At 46.9% G+C, this 18,907-nt stretch overlaps 2 protein-coding genes and 1 pseudogene across 3 annotated transcripts in view; 1 reads left to right on the top strand and 2 right to left on the bottom strand.

Moving 5' to 3' along the window:
- The window catches only part of KIAA0825 (KIAA0825 ortholog), a 712,480-nt gene that overhangs the window by 882 nt on the left and 692,691 nt on the right, over window positions 1-18,907 (top strand). The gene's annotated exons all lie outside the window — the stretch shown is intronic.
- The window catches only part of SLF1 (SMC5-SMC6 complex localization factor 1), a 382,477-nt gene that overhangs the window by 315,403 nt on the left and 48,167 nt on the right, over window positions 1-18,907 (bottom strand). The gene's annotated exons all lie outside the window — the stretch shown is intronic.
- LOC134954165 (5S ribosomal RNA) lies at window positions 17,685-17,803 on the bottom strand (annotated as a pseudogene).

Genomic DNA, 18,907 nt, shown 5'->3' with positions numbered 1-18,907 from the left:
TGTTTTTCTCCACAGCTAGGCTATAGTATTGTATTGCATAGTTTGTATTGTTTTTCTAAAGGTAACAGGGAGTTAAGCTTCAAAATGGGTGGGGCCATGATTGAGAATCTCACTCAATGCATGTCGTGCAAGATGTATGCGCACCTGGAGCAACTGTCCCAGTGTGAATACATCTGCGCGAGGTGTGTGCGAACGGTTGCCCTGGAAGCCCAGGTAACTGATCTTGAGCAAACCGTTACGCGACTGAAGCATATTCACAGTCTCGAGCAAAGCTTAGCTAGAACGGCGGAGGAGTTGCAGAGGGGGACACCGGTAGATGAGGACGAACAGGTACCCAGCTGGGTCATAGAAGGAAGAAAAAGAGGGGGAGACAGGACATCTTTGAACTACCAAACCCCAACAAATTTGCCTGATTGGACGAAGCTTCGGTGGATGGTAGTGAAGAAATGACGGGGCTGGAGGAGATTGTTCCCTCTAGCATCCGGAGGAGCGGTCCTTCCGTCACTGATGGGACAAAAGAAAGTGAGGTACCTAGTCAGAATGTGGTGGTAGGGGATTCTATTATCAGGAAGAAAGATAGAGCAATCTGCTACCGGGACCGTGATCACCCTACAGTCTGTCTCCCGGGCGCTCGGGTGCGGCACATCACGGTCTGGGTAGAAAGATTGTTGGGAGGTGCTGGTAAAGACCCGGCGGTCTTGTTGCATGTTGGCACCAACGACAAAGTTAGTGGTAGGTGGGATGTCCTTAAGAAAGATTATAGGGACTTAGGCCAGAAACTAAAGGCAAGGACATCTAAGGTAATATTCTCTGAAATATTACCTGTGCCACGCGCTAGCCATCTTTTTTTGCTGCGATCGATTGCACCTGAATGAGGAGGGGGCTGCGGTGCTGGGTGGGGGGGGGGGGTTGGGGAAGGATGGTTAGAAGGTTGGAAGAGTTTTTAAACTAGGTGCCTGGGGGAGGGTTTAGCTAGAAACTACGGGTCATGCAGTGAGAACAGTGGGGATGGAGGTAGTGAACAAAATGGAGGTGGAGAAGGGGGTATGGAAAGAGCAACCGGAAAGGGTATTAACATGGATACGAACAAGGGTATTACCAAAGGTATTGCCAAAACACTAACTAACAACAATTATGGGTTATCATTACTGCATATAGAAAAGGATGTCCCTAGCACTAGGGTACTTATCTTAAATGTATGTATGTAACACTACGGGGTCAATTCTATTCGGCAACTAAAGAATAGCGCCGGGAATTAGCTCCCGACGCTATTCAATTCTGCTACTAGTTGCCCGCAATTGTCGGGAATTCTTCTCTCATCCCCGGGGGATGAGAGAAGAAACCCGACAAAAGTGCATTCTGTCGGGAATCAGCCTCGCGCCGGGTAGTTAAGTCGGAGAATGCCCGTTCTCCCGACAAAACTACCTGTTAAGTCGGCGAGAACGGGACATCGCCGACTTAACTTTAGCTGAATTGAATAGCGTCGGGAGCTAATTCCCGGCGCTATTCTTTAGTTGCCGAATAGAATTGACCCCTACAAGTCCTTGCAGCAAGCAACAATATGATATGATGATATAGGAATTACTGAAACTTGGTGGGACGAATCTCATGATTGGACAGTCAATCTAGAGGGTTATACGCTGTTCAGGAGAGACAGATTAAATAAACGGGGTGGAGTGGTATGTCTTTACTTAAAGCAGTTTTTAAAACCTGATATGCGGGAAGATATTCATGAGGGAACTGTAAATACTGTTGAGACGTTATGGGTAGAAATTGCATGAGGGGGTAAGGGAATAAAAAAGATAGTATTAGGGCTATGCTACAAGCCACCTGGTATTAATATGTCTGATGAGGAAATGTTACTGAAGCAAATTGAAAAAGCAGCAGGAGTAGGAGATGTAATAGTGATGGGAGATTTTAACTATCCGGAGATAAAGTCGACAAATGACTCGTGATACTGCTAGGGGTAATATGTTTTTAAACACACACTAAATGATAACTACTTCAACTAATCGAGGAACCAACTAGGTACAATGCAATCTTAGACCTGGTATTAACTAACAATGGGGAATTGATATAAAATATTATAGTAGGGGAGCCCATGGGAAACAGCGACCACAATATGGTCACATTTAATATAAGTTTTCATAAGCAGTCCTTTATTGGCTCAACTAGGTCTCTGAACTTTAGCAAAGCCAACTTTGACATGATGAGGGAAGCATTAAGGGACATTGAATGGGAAATTTTGTTTCAAGGAAAAAACACTACGGAGAAATAGGAGGTATTAAAATCACTGCTCGTTAATAACACTCGCAAATTTTTTCCCATGGGCAGCAAACATAGAACCAAAAATTCCAAACCAATGTGGCTTAACAAAAAGTTTAAGGAACTAATGGGCAAAAAAAGGCAAGCATTCAAAAAAAAAATACAAATCAGACGGGCATATGGAGTCATCCCAGCACGATAAGGATTGTAACAAAATATGCAAAAAAGAAATAGCTGCTAAAGTAGAAACTGAAAAGCAAGTAGCAAAGGAAAGCAATTGAAACCCAATTGGTTTTTTTTAAATATGTCAACAGCAAAAGATTAAAAAAAAGAGAGTATAGGCCCTCTAAAGGACAATCTGGGAGTCTTAATCAAAAACGATAATGACATAGCGGACAAATTAAACAAGTTTTTCTCATCGGTCTTCACAAGAGAGGACCAGATGCAGGGATTACCACACAATCTCAACATGGATAATGTCCCACTGCTAAGTGCTTATTTAAGTGAGGAAGTAGTCTGTGACCAATTAAAAAAAAATTAAGATTAATAAGTCACCTGCTTCCGATGGAATTCATCCAAGGGTTCTCAAGGAGCTTTTTCCTCTGAACTAGCAAGATCACTATTATTGATCTTCAAGGACTCACTTACATCAGGCATAGTTCCCAAAGACTGGCATATAGCGGAAGTAGTGCCGATATTCAAAAAGGGAAGTAAAGCTGAACCAGGTAATTATAAACCAGTTAGTCTTACATCTATAGTGGGGAAAGCACTGGAAGGTATTCCAAGGGGTAGTATACAGAAGTTCCTTGAAGCCAATAAGGTTATTAATAGGAATCAACATGGATTTGTGAAGGATAGATCATGTCAATCAAACTTATTAGGCTTTTATGAAACAGTCAGTGCGAACCTTGATCAGGGTAAGGAGGTGGATGTAATATTTTTAGACTTTACTAAAGCTTTCGACACAGTACAGCACATGAGACTTAAGTTAAAAGAACTAGGGCTAGGGAGCACAATATGCATTTGGGTCAGAAAATGGTTAGATAATAGGGAGCATCGCGTTGTGGTAAATGGAACTTTTTCAAATTGGACTGAAGTACTAAGTGGTGTGCCACAAGGGTCTGTACTTGGACCACTATTGTTCAACATTTTCATTAATTATCCAGCAGTAGGTCTAGAGAGCATGGTGTCAATTTTTGCAGACGATACCAAATTGTGTAAGGTTATAAATACGGAGGGAGATGCTGAGTCTCTCCAGAATGACTTAGTAAAATTGGAAGCATGGGCAGCAAAATGGAGAATGAGCTTCAGTACAGACAAGTGTAAGGTAATGCACTTTGGTAGCAAGAACAAAAATAACTAAATGGGGTAAAGTTAGGGGATTCTGTGCTGAAAAATACCTATGTGTTCACATAGATAGCAAATTAAGCAGCAGTACCAAAAGTAGGATTGCAGCAAAGAAGGCTAACTAGGTTTCTCTAACGTCCTAAGTGGATGCTGGGGACTCCGTCAGGACCATGGGGAATAGCGGCTCCGCAGGAGACAGGGCACAAAAATAAAGCTTTAGGATTAGGTGGTGTGTACTGGCTCCTCCCCCCATGACCCTCCTCCAAGCCTCAGTTAGGTTTTTGTGCCCGTCCGAGCAGGGTGCAATCTAGGTGGCTCTCCTAAAGAGCTGCTTAGAAAAAGTTTTTTAGGTTTTTTATTTTCAGTGAGTCCTGCTGGCAACAGGCTCACTGCATCGAGGGACTTAGGGGAGAGAATTTCAACTCACCTGCGTGCAGGATGGATTGGATTCTTAGGCTACTGGACACCATTAGCTCCAGAGGGAGTCGGAACACAGGTCTCACCCTGGGGTTCGTCCCGGAGCCGCGCCGCCGACCCCCCTTACAGATGCTGAAGATTGAAGGTCCGGAAACAGGCGGCAGAAGGCTCTTCAGTCTTCATGAAGGTAGCGCACAGCACTGCAGCTGTGCGCCATTGTTGTCACACACTTCACACCAAGCGGTCACGGAGGGTGCAGGGCGCTGCTGGGGGCGCCCTGGGCAGCAATATTTTAATACCTTATGGCAAAAGAATACATCACATATAGCCATTGAGGCTATATGTATGTATTTAACCCATGCCAGTTATCTAAAACTACGGGAGGAAAGCCCGCCGAAATAGGGGGCGGGGCTTATTCTCCTCAGCACACAGCGCCATTTTCCTGCTCAGCTCCGCTGTGAGGAAGGCTCCCAGGACTCTCCCCTGCACTGCACTACAGAAACAGGGTAAAACAGAGAGGGGGGGCATTTTTTGGCGATATATTGGATATACTTAAGCTGCTATAAGGAACAACACTTATATAAGGTTGTTCCCATATATATTGTAGCGCTTGGGTGTGTGCTGGCAAACTCTCCCTCTGTCTCCCCAAAGGGCTAGTGGGGTCCTGTCTTCGATAAGAGCATTCCCTGTGTGTCTGCTGTGTGTCGGTACGTGTGTGTCGACATGTATGAGGACGATGTTGGTGTGGAGGCAGAGCAATTGCCGATAATGGTGATGTCACCCCCCAGGGAGTCGACACCGGAATGGATGGCTTTGTTTATGGAATTACGTGATAATGTCAGCACATTACAAAAATCAGTTGACGACATGAGACGGCCGGCAAACCAGTTAGTACCTGCCCAGGCGTCTCAGACACCGTCAGGGGCTGTAAAGCGCCCTTTACCTCAGTCGGTCGACCCAGACCCAGACACTGAATCTAGTGTCGACGGTGATGAAACAAACGTATTTTCAAGTAGGGCCACACGTTATATGATCACGGCAATGAAGGAGGCTTTGCATATCTCTGATACTGCAAGTACCACAAAAAGGGGTATTATGTGGGGGGTGAAAAAACTACCTGTAGTTTTTCCTGAATCAGAGGAATTAAATGATGTATGTGATGAAGCGTGGGTTAACCCAGATAGAAAAATGCTAATTTCAAAAAAGTTATTAGCATTATACCCTTTCCCGCCAGAGGTTAGGGCGCGCTGGGAAACACCCCCTAGGGTGGATAAGGCGCTCACACGCTTATCAAAACAAGTGGCGTTACCGTCTCCTGATACGGCCGCCCTCAGGGATCCAGCGGATAGGAGACTGGAAACTACCCTAAAAAGTATATACACGCATACTGGTGTTATACTGCGACCAGCCATCGCCTCAGCCTGGATGTGCAGTGCTGGGGTCGTCTGGTTGGATTCCCTGACTGAAAATATTGATACCCTGGATAGGGACAGTATTTTATTGACTATAGAGCAATTAAAGGATGCTTTCCTTTATATGCGAGATGCGCAGAGAGATATTTGCACTCTGGCATCGAGAGTAAATGCGATGTCCATATCTGCCAGAAGGAGTTTATGGACGCGACAGTGGTCAGGTGATGCGGATTCCAAACGACATATGGAAGTATTGCCGTATAAAGGGGAGGAATTATTTGGCGTCGGTCTATCTGATCTGGTGGCCACGGCAACTGCCGGAAAATCCACCTTTTTACCTCAGACCCCCTCCCAACAGAAAAAGACACCGTCTTTTCAGCCGCAGTCCTTTCGGTCCTATAAGAACAAGCGGACAAAAGGACAGTCATATCTGCCTCGGGGCAGAGGAAGGGGTAAGAGAGGGCAGCAAGCAGCCCCTGCCCAGGAACAGAAGCCCTCCCAGGTTTCTGCAAAGCCCTCAGCATGACGCTGGGGCCTTACAAGCGGACTCAGGAGCGGTGGGGGGTCGACTCAAGAATTTCAGCGCACAGTGGGCTTGCTCACAGGTGGACCCCTGGATTCTGCAGGTAGTATCTCAGGGTTACAGGTTGGAATTCGAGAAGTCTCCCCCTCGCCGGTTCCTAAAGTCTGCTTTGCCAACGTCTCCCTCAGACAGGGCGACGGTATTGGAAGCCATTCACAAGCTGTTTTCTCAGCAGGTGATAGTCAAGGTACCCCTCCTACAACAGGGAAAGTGGTATTACTCCACGCTATTTGTGGTACCGAAGCCGGACGGCTCGGTAAGACCTATTCTAAATCTGAAATCTTTGAACCTGTACATACAAAAATTCAAGTTCAAGATGGAGTCACTCAGAGCAGTGATAGCGAATCTGGAAGAAGGGGACTTTATGGTGTCCCTGGACATAAAGGATGCTTACCTGCATGTCCCAATTTGCCCTTCACATCAAGGGTACCTCAGGTTCGTGGTGCAAAACTGTCATTATCAGTTGCAGACGCTGCCGTTTGGATTGTCCACGGCACCTCGGGTCTTTACCAAGGTAATGGCCGAAATGATGATTCTTCTGCGAAGAAGAGGCGTATTAATTATCCCTTACTTGGACGATCTCCTGATAAGGGCAAGGTCCAGAGAACAGCTGGAGGACGGAGTAGCACTAACCCAACTAATGCTGCAACAACACGGGTGGATTCTGAATTTTCCAAAATCTCAGTTGACCCCGACGACACGTCTGCTGTTCCTGGGAATGATTCTGGACACGGTTCAGAAAAAGGTGTTTCTTCCGGAGGAGAAAGCCAGGGAGTTATCCGAACTTGTCAGGAACCTCCTAAAACCAGGGACAGTGTCTGTGCATCAATGCACAAGAGTCCTGGGAAAGATGGTGGCTTCTTACGAAGCGATTCCATTCGGCAGATTCCACGCACGAACTTTTCAGTGGGATCTGCTGGACAAATGGTCCGGATCGCATCTGCAGATGCATCAGCGGATAACCTTATCGCCACGGACAAGGGTGTCTCTTCTGTGGTGGTTGCAGAGTGCTCATCTGTTAGAGGGCCGCAGATTCGGCATACAGGACTGGGTCCTGGTGACCACGGATGCCAGTCTGAGAGGCTGGGGAGCGGTCACACAGGGAAGAAACTTCCAGGGAGTATGGTCAAGCCTGGAGATGTCTCTTCACATAAATATACTGGAGCTAAGAGCGATTTACAATGCTCTAAGTCTGGCAAAACCCCTGCTTCAGGGTCAGCCGGTGTTGATCCAGTCGGACAACATCACGGCAGTCGCCCACGTAAACAGACAGGGCGGCACAAGAAGCAGGACAGCAATGGCAGAAGCTGCAAGGATTCTTTGCTGGGCGGAAGATCATGTGATAGCACTGTCAGCAGTATTCATTCCGGGAGTGGACAACTGGGAAGCAGACTTCCTCAGCAGACACGATCTACACCCGGGAGAGTGGGGACTTCATCCAGAAGTCTTCCACATGATTGTGAACCGTTGGGAAAAACCAATGGTGGATATGATGGCGTCCCGCCTCAACAAAAAACTGGACAGGTATTGCGCCAGGTCAAGAGACCCTCAGGCAATAGCTGTGGACGCTCTGGTAACACCGTGGGTGTTCCAGTCAGTGTATGTGTTCCCTCCTCTGCCTCTCATACCAAAAGTACTGAGAATTATACGGCAAAAGGGAGTAAGAACGATACTAGTGGCTCCGGATTGGCCAAGAAGAACTTGGTACCCGGAACTTCAAGAGATGCTCACGGAGGATCCGTGGCCTCTACCTCGAAGACGGGACCTGCTTCAGCAGGGACCGTGTCTATTCCAAGACTTACCGCGGCTGCGTTTGACGGCATGGCGGTTGAACGCCGAATTCTAAGGGAAAAAGGCATTCCGGAAGAGGTCATTCCTACACTGGTAAAAGCCAGGAAGGAGGTGACTGCACAACATTATCACCGCATTTGGAGAAAATATGTTGCGTGGTGTGAGGCCAGGAAGGCCCCCATGGAGGAATTTCAACTGGGTCGATTCCTACATTTCCTGCAAACAGGATTGTCTATGGGCCTCAAATTGGGGTCCATTAAGGTTCAAATTTCGGCCCTGTCGATTTTCTTCCAGAAAGAATTGGCTTCAGTTCCTGAAGTCCAGACTTTTGTAAAAGGAGTACTACATATACAGCCCCCGGTTGTGCCCCCAGTGGCACCGTGGGATCTTAATGTAGTCTTGGATTTTCTCAAATCCCATTGGTTTGAGCCGCTCAAATCGGTGGAGTTGAAGTATCTTACATGGAAAGTAACCATGCTACTGGCCCTGGCTTCAGCCAGGAGAGTATCAGAATTGGCGGCTTTATCATATAAGAGCCCATATCTGATTTTCCATACGGACAGGGCAGAACTGCGGACGCGTCCTCATTTTCTGCCTAAGGTGGTGTCAGCGTTTCACCTGAACCAGCCTATTGTGGTGCCTGCGGCTACTAACGATTTGGAGGATTCCAAGTTGTTGGACGTGGTCCGGGCATTGAAAATATATATTTCAAGAACGGCGGGAGTCAGAAAGTCTGACTCACTGTTTATATTGTATGCACCCAACAAGATGGGTGCTCCTGCTTCTAAGCAGACGATTGCTCGTTGGATTTGTAGCACAATTCAACTTGCACATTCTGTGGCAGGCTTGCCACAACCTAAATCTGTCAAGGCCCATTCCACAAGGAAAGTGGGCTCATCCTGGGCAGCTGCCCGGGGGGTCTCGGCATTACAACTCTGCCGAGCTGCTACTTGGTCAGGGGCAAACACGTTTGCAAAATTCTACAAATTTGATACCCTGGCTGAGGAGGACCTTGAGTTCTCTCATTCGGTGCTGCAGTCATCCGCACTCTCCCGCCCGTTTGGGAGCTTTGGTATAATCCCCATGGTCCTGACGGAGTCCCCAGCATCCACTTAGGACGTTAGAGAAAATAAGAATTTACTTACCGATAATTCTATTTCTCGTAGTCCGTAGTGGATGCTGGGCGCCCATCCCAAGTGCGGATTGTCTGCAATACTTGTACATAGTTATTGTTACAAACAAATTCGGGTTGTTATTGTTGTGAGCCGTCTGTTCAGAGGCTCCTACGTTTTGTCATACTGTTAACTGGGTTCAGATCACAAGTTATACGGTGTGATTGGTGTGGCTGGTATGAGTCTTACCCGGGATTCAATATCCTTCCTTATTGTGTACGCTCGTCCGGGCACAGTATCCTAACTGAGGCTTGGAGGAGGGTCATGGGGGGAGGAGCCAGTACACACCACCTAATCCTAAAGCTTTATTTTTGTGCCCTGTCTCCTGCGGAGCCGCTATTCCCCATGGTCCTGACGGAGTCCCCAGCATCCACTACGGACTACGAGAAATAGAATTATCGGTAAGTAAATTCTTATTATTAGCATGTATAAAGCGGAGAATTGAGGCAAGGGATGAGCGTGTTATACTCCCATTATATAAATCCCTAGTAAGGCCACATCTTGAATACTGTGCACAATTTTGGGCACCATACTACAAAAAGGATATTCTGGAACTAGAAAAGGTCCAAAGGCGGGCGACCAAACTAAGGGGCTGGAGACGCTGGAATACGGGGAAAGGCTTGCTAGGCTAGGCATGTTAACACTGGAAAAGAGGAGACTAAGAGGGGACATGATCAACATTTACAAATTTATAAGGGGGACAATACACAGAGCTTGCGGGGGATCTGTTTTTTTTTCATCGCAGAGGTCACGTGTACACTCGCTTAGGTTAGAGGAGAGGAGAGTTCACACACAGAGACGAAAAGGTTTATTCACAGTAAGGACAATACATGTTTGGAATTCCCTGCCGGAGAGAGTAGTAATGGTGGACTCGTTCAACACCTTTAAGAATGGGCTAGATAAGTACCTAATGGATAAGGATATACAGGGTAATTAAAAAAGAGGAATAAGGAATAAACACAACGGCCGACATTAGCAACAGACAAAATTAGTCCTAAAAAATAATACAGCATAGGAGACCACACATAGGTTGAACTCGATGGACAAATTGTCTTTTTTCAACCTCAGAAACTGTTACTATATATCAAATTACTTTTGAAAAGATCCAAGTATTCTGTATATGGGATACTAGAAAGAAAATATTACCCAAAACTGAAAGATATGCAGGGAAGATAATCTGGGTTATAGGCCCTACACACTGGCCGATATTCTGAAAGATATGAACGATCTCGTTCATAAATGAACGAGAACTCGTTCATATCTTTCAGTGTGGAGACTCCAGCAATGAACGATGCGCGTCCCCGCGCTCGGTCATCGCTGGTCTCCCGTCGGCTGTGCATGCAGGCCAATATGGACGATCTCGTCCATATTTGCCTGCACTTCAATGCAGCCGCGTGACGGGGGGAGTGAAGAAACTTCACTCCCCCCGTCACTGCCGCCGCCGGGTCGCTTATCGGCCGTCGTGCGCCTCGGCGGCGCATCGGGAAATGTGTAGGGCCCCTTACTCTAGTATGAAGGATTTGTTACGTCATCAACTGGTTAGTATCTATATACCGGCGCCCGTCATCCCGGAATGTCGGCAGCGGGGTGAGTGCAACATAGCCACTTGCGGGCTCGGTGGCAGCCACATTCTCCCTCCAGGACTGTCGTGGACACCCCAAGAGGGGCAATAGGTGTTGGTAACCCGGCGCCAGTATGCTGAGCGAGGGGATCCCGACAGCTGAGATATTGAATACATCCTGTCATCAAAATATTTAGGATTATCCAAAATGTGAAAGATATATGTACCTATTTTGCATTCAAGCACTCCACATGATAATACATTATATGTACATGGGGTTGGCAGCATTACTTAACAACAATTATATATCTCGGTCAGACCTACAGTTATTTTCTCTAACGTCCTAGTGGATGCTGGGGACTCCGAAAGGACCATGGGGAATAGCGGCTCCGCAGGAGACTGGGCACAAAAGTAAAAAGCTTTAGGACTACCTGGTGTGCACTGGCTCCTCCCCCTATGACCCTCCTCCAAGCCTCAGTTAGATTTTTGTGCCCGAACGAGACGGGTGCAGGCTAAGGGGCTCTCCTGAGCTGCTTAGTGTAAAAGTTTAAAGTAGGTTTTTTATTTTCAGTGAGACCTGCTGGCAACAGGCTCACTGCACCCAGGGACTAAGGAGAGAAGAAGCGAACTCACCTGCGTGCAGAGTGGATTGGGCTTCTTAGGCTACTGGACATTAGCTCCAGAGGGACGATCACAGGCCCAGCCATGGATGGGTCCCGGAGCCGCGCCGCCGGCCCCCTTACAGAGCCAGAAGAGTGAAGAGGTCCGGAAAATCGGCGGCAGAAGACGTCCTGTCTTCAATAAGGTAGCGCACAGCACCGCAGCTGTGCGCCATTGCTCTCAGCACACTTCACACTCCGGTCACTGAGGGTGCAGGGCGCTGGGGGGGGCGCCCTGAGACGCAATAAAAAACCTTGTTTTGGCAAAAAAAAAAAAATACATCACATATAGCTCCTGGGCTATATGGATGCATTTAACCCCTGCCAATTTTTCCATTAAAAAGCGGGAGAAAGGCTCCGCCCCCTTCTCGGCGGCCTATCTCCTCAGCACACTGGCGCCATTTTTTCCTCACAGCTCCGTTGGAGGAAGGCTCCCTGACTCTCCCCTGCAGTCCTGCACTACAGAAACAGGGTAAAACAAGAGAGGGGGGGCACTAAATTGGCATATTAATATATACAGCAGCTATATTAGGGAAAAACACTTATATAAGGTTATCCCTGTATATATATAGCGCTCTGGTGTGTGCTGGCAAACTCTCCCTCTGTCTCCCCAAAGGGCTAGTGGGGTCCTGTCCTCTATCAGAGCATTCCCTGTGTGTGTGCTGTGTGTCGGTACGCTGTGTCGACATGTATGAGGTGGAAAATGGTGTGGAGGCGGAGCAATTGCCTGTGTTAGTGATGTCACCCCCTAGGGAGTCGACACCTGACTGGATGGTCTTATGGAAAGAATTACGTGATAGTGTCGGCACTTTACAAAAGACTGTTGACGACATGAGACAGCCGGCAAATCAGTTAATACCTGTACAGGCGTCTCAAACACCGTCAGGGGCTATAAAACGCCCGTTACCTCAGGTCGATACAGACACTGACACGGACACTGACTCCAGTGTCGACGGTGAGGAAACAAACGTATTTTCCAGTAGGGCCACACGTTACATGATCACGGCAATGAAGGAGGTTTTGAACATTTCTGATACTACAAGTACCACAAAAAAGGGTATTATGTGGGGTGTGAAAAAACTACCCGTAGTTTTTCCTGAATCAGATGAATTAAATGAAGTGTGTGATGAAGCGTGGGTTTCCCCCGATAAAAAACTGCTAATTTCTAAAAAATTATTGGCATTATACCCTTTCCCGCCAGAGGTTAGGGCGCGTTGGGAAACACCCCCTAGAGTGGATAAGGCGCTCACACGCTTATCAAAACAAGTGGCGTTACCGTCTCCTGATACGGCCGCCCTCAAGGAACCAGCTGATAGGAAGCTGGAAAATATCCTAAAAAGTATATACACACATACTGGTATTATACTGCGACCAGCAATCGCCTCAGCCTGGATGTGCAGTGCTGGGGTGGCTTGGTCGGATTCCCTGACTGAAAATATTGATACCCTGGACAGGGACAATATATTATTGACTATAGAGCATTTAAAAGATGCATTTCTATATATGCGTGATGCACAGAGGGATATTTGCACTCTGGCATCAAGAGTAAGTGCGATGTCCATTTCTGCCAGAAGAGGGTTATGGACGCGACAGTGGTCAGGTGATGCGGATTCCAAACGGCATATGGAAGTATTGCCGTATAAAGGGGAGGAGTTATTTGGGGTCGGTCTATCGGACCTGGAGGCCACGGCAACGGCTGGAAAATCCACCTTTTTAACCCAAGTCACCTCACAGCAGAAAAAGATACCGTCTTTTCAGGCTCAGTCCTTTCGTCCCCATAAGGGCAAGCGGGCAAAAGGCCACTCATATCTGCCCCGGGGCAGAGGAAGGGGAAAAAGACTGCAGCAGACAGCCTCTTCCCACGAACAGAAGCCCTCCCCCGCTTCTGCCAAGTCCTCAGCATGACGCTGGGGCCTTACAAGCGGACTCAGGCACGGTGGGGGCCCGTCTCAAGAATTTCAGCGCGCAGTGGGCTCACTCGCAATTGGACCCCTGGATCCTGCAGGTAGTATCTCAGGGGTACAAATTGGAATTCGAGACGTCTCCCCCTCGCCGGTTCCTGAAGTCTGCTTTACCAACGTCTACCCCCTCCATGTCCCAACTTGCCCTTCTCACCGAGGGTACCTCAGGTTTGTGGTACAGAACTGTCACTATCAGTTTCAGACGCTGCCGTTTGGATTGTCCACGGCACCCCGGGTCTTTACCAAGGTAATGGCCGAAATGATGATTCTTCTTCGAAGAAAAGGCGTCTTAATTATCCCTTACTTGGACGATCTCCTGATAAGGGCAAGGTCCAGAGAACAGTTAGAGGTCGGAGTAGCACTATCTCAAGTAATACTACGACAGCACGGATGGATTCTAAATATTCCAAAATCGCAGCTGATTCCGACGACACGTCTGCTGTTCCTAGGAATGATTCTGGACACAGTACAGAAAAAGGTGTTTCTCCCGGAAGAGAAAGCCAGGGAGTTATCCGACCTAGTCAGGAACCTCCTAAGACCAGGCCAAGTGTCAGTACATCAATGCACAAGGGTCCTGGGAAAGATGGTGGCTTCTTACGAAGCGATTCCATTCGGCAGATTCCACGCATTTCAGTGGGATCTGCTGGACAAATGGTCCGGATCGCATCTTCAAATGCATCAGCGGATAACCCTGTCTCCAAGGACAAGGGTGTCTCTCCTGTGGTGGTTACAGAGTGCTCATCTCCTAGAGGGCCGCAGATTCGGCATTCAGGATTGGGTCCTGGTGACCACGGATGCCAGCCTAAGGGGCTGGGGAGCGGTCACACAGGGAAGAAATTTCCAGGGCTTGTGGTCAAGCATGGAAACGTCACTTCACATAAATATCCTGGAACTCAGGGCCATTTACAATGCCCTAAGTCAGGCAAGACCTCTGCTTCAGGGTCAGCCGGTGTTGATCCAGTCGGACAACATCACGGCAGTCGCCCACGTAAACAGACAGGGCGGCACAAGAAGCAGGAGGGCAATGACGGAAGTGGCAAGGATTCTTCGCTGGGCGGAAAATCATGTGATAGCACTGTCAGCAGTGTTCATTCCGGGAGTGGACAACTGGGAAGCAGACTTCCTCAGCAGACACGATCTTCACCCGGGGGAGTGGGGACTTCACCCAGAAGTCTTCCACATGATTGTGAACCGTTGGGAAAAACCAAAGGTGGACATGATGGAGTCCCGCCTCAACAAGAAACTGGACAGATATTGCGCCAGGTCAAGGGACCCTCAGGCAATAGCTGTGGACGCTCTGGTAACACCGTGGGTGTACCAGTCAGTGTATGTGTTCCCTCCTCTTCCTCTCATACCAAAAGTACTGAGAATCATAAGACGGAGAGGAGTAAAGACTATACTCGTAGCTCCGGATTGGCCAAGAAGGACTTGGTACCCGGAAATTCAAGAGATGCTCACGGAAGACCCGTGGCCTCTACCTCTAAGAAAGGACCTGCTCCAGCAGGGACCATGTCTGTTCCAAGACTTACCGCGGCTGCGTTTGACGGCATGGCGGTTGAACGCCGGATCCTGAAGGCAAAAGGCATTCCGGATGAAGTCATCCCTACCCTGATCAAAGCCAGGAAGGATGTGACCGTAACAACATTATCACCGTATTTGGCGAAAATATGTTGCGTGGTGCGAGGCCAGGAAGGCCCCTACAGAGGAATTTCAACTGGGTCGATTCCTGCATTTCCTGCAAACAGGACTGTCTATGGGCCTGAAATTGGGGTCCATTAAGGTTCAAATTTCGGCCCTGTCAATATTCTTCCAAAAAGAACTAGCTTCTGTTCCTGAAGTTCAGACGTTTGTCAAGGGAGTACTGCATATACAGCCTCCTTTTGTGCCTCCAGTGGCACCTTGGGATCTCAATGTAGTTTTGGGATTCCTAAAATCACATTGGTTTGAACCACTCACCACTGTGGACTTAAAATATCTCACATGGAAAGTGGTAATGCTGTTAGCCCTGGCTTCAGCCAGGCGTGTTTCAGAATTGGCGGCTTTATCCTATAAAAGCCCTTACCTAATTTTTCATACGGACAGGGCAGAATTGAGGACTCCTCCTCAATTTCTCCCTAAGGTGGTTTCAGCATTTCACTTAAACCAGCCTATTGTGGTGCCTGCGGCCTCTAGGGACTTGGAGGATTCCAAGTTGCTGGACGTAGTCAGGGCCCTGAAAATATATGTTTCCAGGACGGCTGGAGTCAGAAAATCTGACTCGCTGTTTATCCTGTATGCACCCAACAAGCTGGGTGCTCCTGCTTCTAAGCAGACGATTGCTCGTTGGATTTGTAGTACAATTCAGCTTGCACATTCTGTGGCAGGCCTGCCACAGCCAAAATCTGTAAAAGCCCATTCCACACGGAAAGTGGGCTCATCTTGGGCGGCTGCCCGAGGGGTCTCGGCTTTACAACTTTGCCGAGCTGCTACTTGGTCAGGGGCAAACACGTTTGCTAAATTCTACAAATTTGATACCCTGGCTGAGGAGGACCTGGAGTTCTCTCATTCGGTGCTGCAGAGTCATCCGCACTCTCCCGCCCGTTTGGGAGCTTTGGTATAATCCCCATGGTCCTTTCGGAGTCCCCAGCATCCACTAGGACGTCAGAGAAAATAAGAATTTACTTACCGATAATTCTATTTCTCATAGTCCGTAGTGGATGCTGGGCGCCCATCCCAAGTGCGGATTGTCTGCATTACTTGTACATAGTTATTGTTACAAAAATCGGGTTTTTTGTTGTTGTGAGCCATCTTTTCAGAGGCTCCTTCTGTTATCATGCTGTTAACTGGGTTCAGATCACAGGTTGTACGGTGTGGCTGGTAAGAGTCTTACCCGGGATTCAAGATCCTTCCTTATTGTGTACGCTCGTCCGGGCACAGTATCCTAACTGAGGCTTGGAGGAGGGTCATAGGGGGAGGAGCCAGTGCACACCAGGTAGTCCTAAAGCTTTTTACTTTTGTGCCCAGTCTCCTGCGGAGCCGCTATTCCCCATGGTCCTTTCGGAGTCCCCAGCATCCACTACGGACTATGAGAAATAGAATTATCGGTAAGTAAATTCTTATTATAGTGATATTTGATATGTGGTTATGCAGAAAATGTTAGGCGTGTGTGCCAGGTAGCAGAATATTCCTAGGAAATTCACCTAAAAAATAATGAAGTATGGAAAGTTGCTGAGTTTCCATGGAACAACTACTCCATGGGGGGAAATCAACTTCCAACCCTCTCCAGTGATGTCAAAAGAAGAAAGGAGATGTTGCCGAGGAAAAGGTTTGTAAAGATACACTGGGGTCAATTCAATTCGGTGACAGTTTGCAAAAATCTGGAATTTTCGGGACTTTAGTCGACAGTACTAATTCCCACCAATTCAATTATCAGTGATGTTACTACTTAGTCGGCAAATTGCGTTTTTAGTCGGTAATTTATTTCAAACTCTCGACTGTTCATAATACCATACATTTATAAGGGCTGGACCAATTAAATTTAATCTGTGTTTAGGCAAGAATTCTTATACCTGACATTTTTTACAGGTAATTCTCCATTTTTCTCTCTCATCCCCCAAGGGCTGAGAGTTTTATTTTATATTTTTCTAAGCAGATGGTCATATTTCATACGTAAATGTCTTGCATAAGTCTTACCAAAGAATATTTATCATTTTATCACAACAAATCCGCCCCTGGCAAGTTTGCCAAGTGTACAAAAACCTAGGGCGATCCGGCACCGGTAAAGCTAAATAGGAATAGATACTGAAAATTAAAGAAGAAAAACCAAAACAGGACAGTGAGTTACCCTAAACTGGTAGGGGAGAAAAAGGGCAAAAATTAGCCTTTTCCATATGGTATACTATATACGTATCGGTGTTATTATCGTCCTAGTTGGTGGTGCGCCCAGAGCCAGAAAGTATGCAAACTTTTATACAAAGGGGAGAGGACAGAAGGCTCTTGTGTGGGCGCACTCTTATAGAAAAGAAGTAAATTTGATAAGGTAATTGAGATAAATGGTTAAAACATAACTTTTATTGACTAATATTACAAACGAGGTTGTTACCGGAGATCTATCCTTTAAGAATGCAATATACCGAGCATCTTAGTGAGATAAAAAATGTTCTGGTCTCTTAATGATTAAAAGTGTGTGGAAGGGCGGTAGACATTAGTTGGTCATACCCCCATTCCCACTTGACCAGTACAGACTTGCTGTATTGATGGAACCACAGGGTAGTCAAGACACAAAAATAATGATAATAACTATGCTCTCTTGGCTTAAGTAGAATTAGAGAAATGATCAGAAGTCATTCCTCTGAGTATAATACAAGAAAAATGGACATGCTCCTATCTGGATTTGAGACAGTAATAACGGTAGAGGTAAATATGGCACCTCACGTAGATGGTGCCCGTGACCAAAGGTCTGGAGATTGCAGAGTAAAGAAAACAAGTGGTGATACTGCTGTTGGTGTTACTACCACATAGGTGAGGAAAAAATCCTACTCTACAACACCAGGTATTCGCAGGTGGTCCCCCTTCCTGGTACTGACTTGGCCCAACGCTGTTTAGCTTCCAAGATCAGACGAGATCGGGCGTTGGCAGCGTGGTATGGTAGTAGAGAATTTTATGTGAACATCAATGAGAGTGCACCTATTTAAGAATATTGAAAATCAGAGCCGACAGGAAGAGGATTGAGGAAAGATGAAGTAAAAAGGTGGATCTGCTTTCCACGTTAGACCTGATCCAATATTCCCACTCATGTGGTGCAATGTACCAGGAATCGTAAATGAGAGTCCACGAAGGATAGTGATCTATAGACAGTTGAAGTTAATGAGAATCATGATCTATAGACAATTTGAAATTAATAAAAATACAGTCAGAAAAACACTATCACAGGTATATTACAGTATATCCCGACAGATAGTGCATGATAGGAGATGCTGATTGAAACAGATAAATGCGTAGTCACTCTGGTGATACGGTCTATTTCAAAACTGAGGGTAAGGTCTGGGATCTATAGGGTTAAGCACTGAGGTGACTGATTTATAGAAACTATACCAACATATATCTGTTAACCATGTGTGTCATACACTGTTTGCCACGTAGTCCCGGATAGAATATGGGATGCTAATATATACTAATTATCTGCATGCATAAATTGCTATGAGGAGGCAATAATAAAAATGGATGAATACCAGCACTTAAATAAGTATAACAAATATAATGGTCAAAAATTAATAACACCTAAACTAGGCGTTAGTTTCCAATAGGTTCACTCAATGCTAGGTGAGTGCTAATGAATAAAGGTCTCTAGATAATCACCCCTATGATACGTACTAGGTACGAGATAATTCAAGCGGTACTGCTAGGTTTTGTAAGTAGGAGTTGCTATCCGTGTCAGAGAGCCACAGGATAGTAATGCTTACAGTTTCACCAGAGATCAGGGTAAGCCGAGAGAGCAAGGCAGATAAATGAAGCTAAATGCCAGGATACGGTAGTGTCGACGGGACCCCTGTTCCTAAATGCGGAAGACGCGTTTCGCCCTAGGGCTTGTTCACTTCCGGGTTCCGTGCTGTACGGTGTAGGGAGAGGGCTTTTATGTCCGCCCCGGTTAAGGCTTAGCCAATCATGTGGTGTGGTGTGGTGGGTGTGATCTCCCCATATGTGTAGTTGCTAGGAGACCGCATGCATAAGGACGTCAGATAGGGAGGCGGGAGATACATA

This window comes from Pseudophryne corroboree, chromosome 1, assembly GCF_028390025.1.
Source record: "Pseudophryne corroboree isolate aPseCor3 chromosome 1, aPseCor3.hap2, whole genome shotgun sequence".
Taxonomy (NCBI): domain Eukaryota; kingdom Metazoa; phylum Chordata; class Amphibia; order Anura; family Myobatrachidae; genus Pseudophryne; species Pseudophryne corroboree.
Note: the sequence above shows the minus strand (reverse complement) of the source record. Positions and strands in the feature narration are given on the sequence as shown.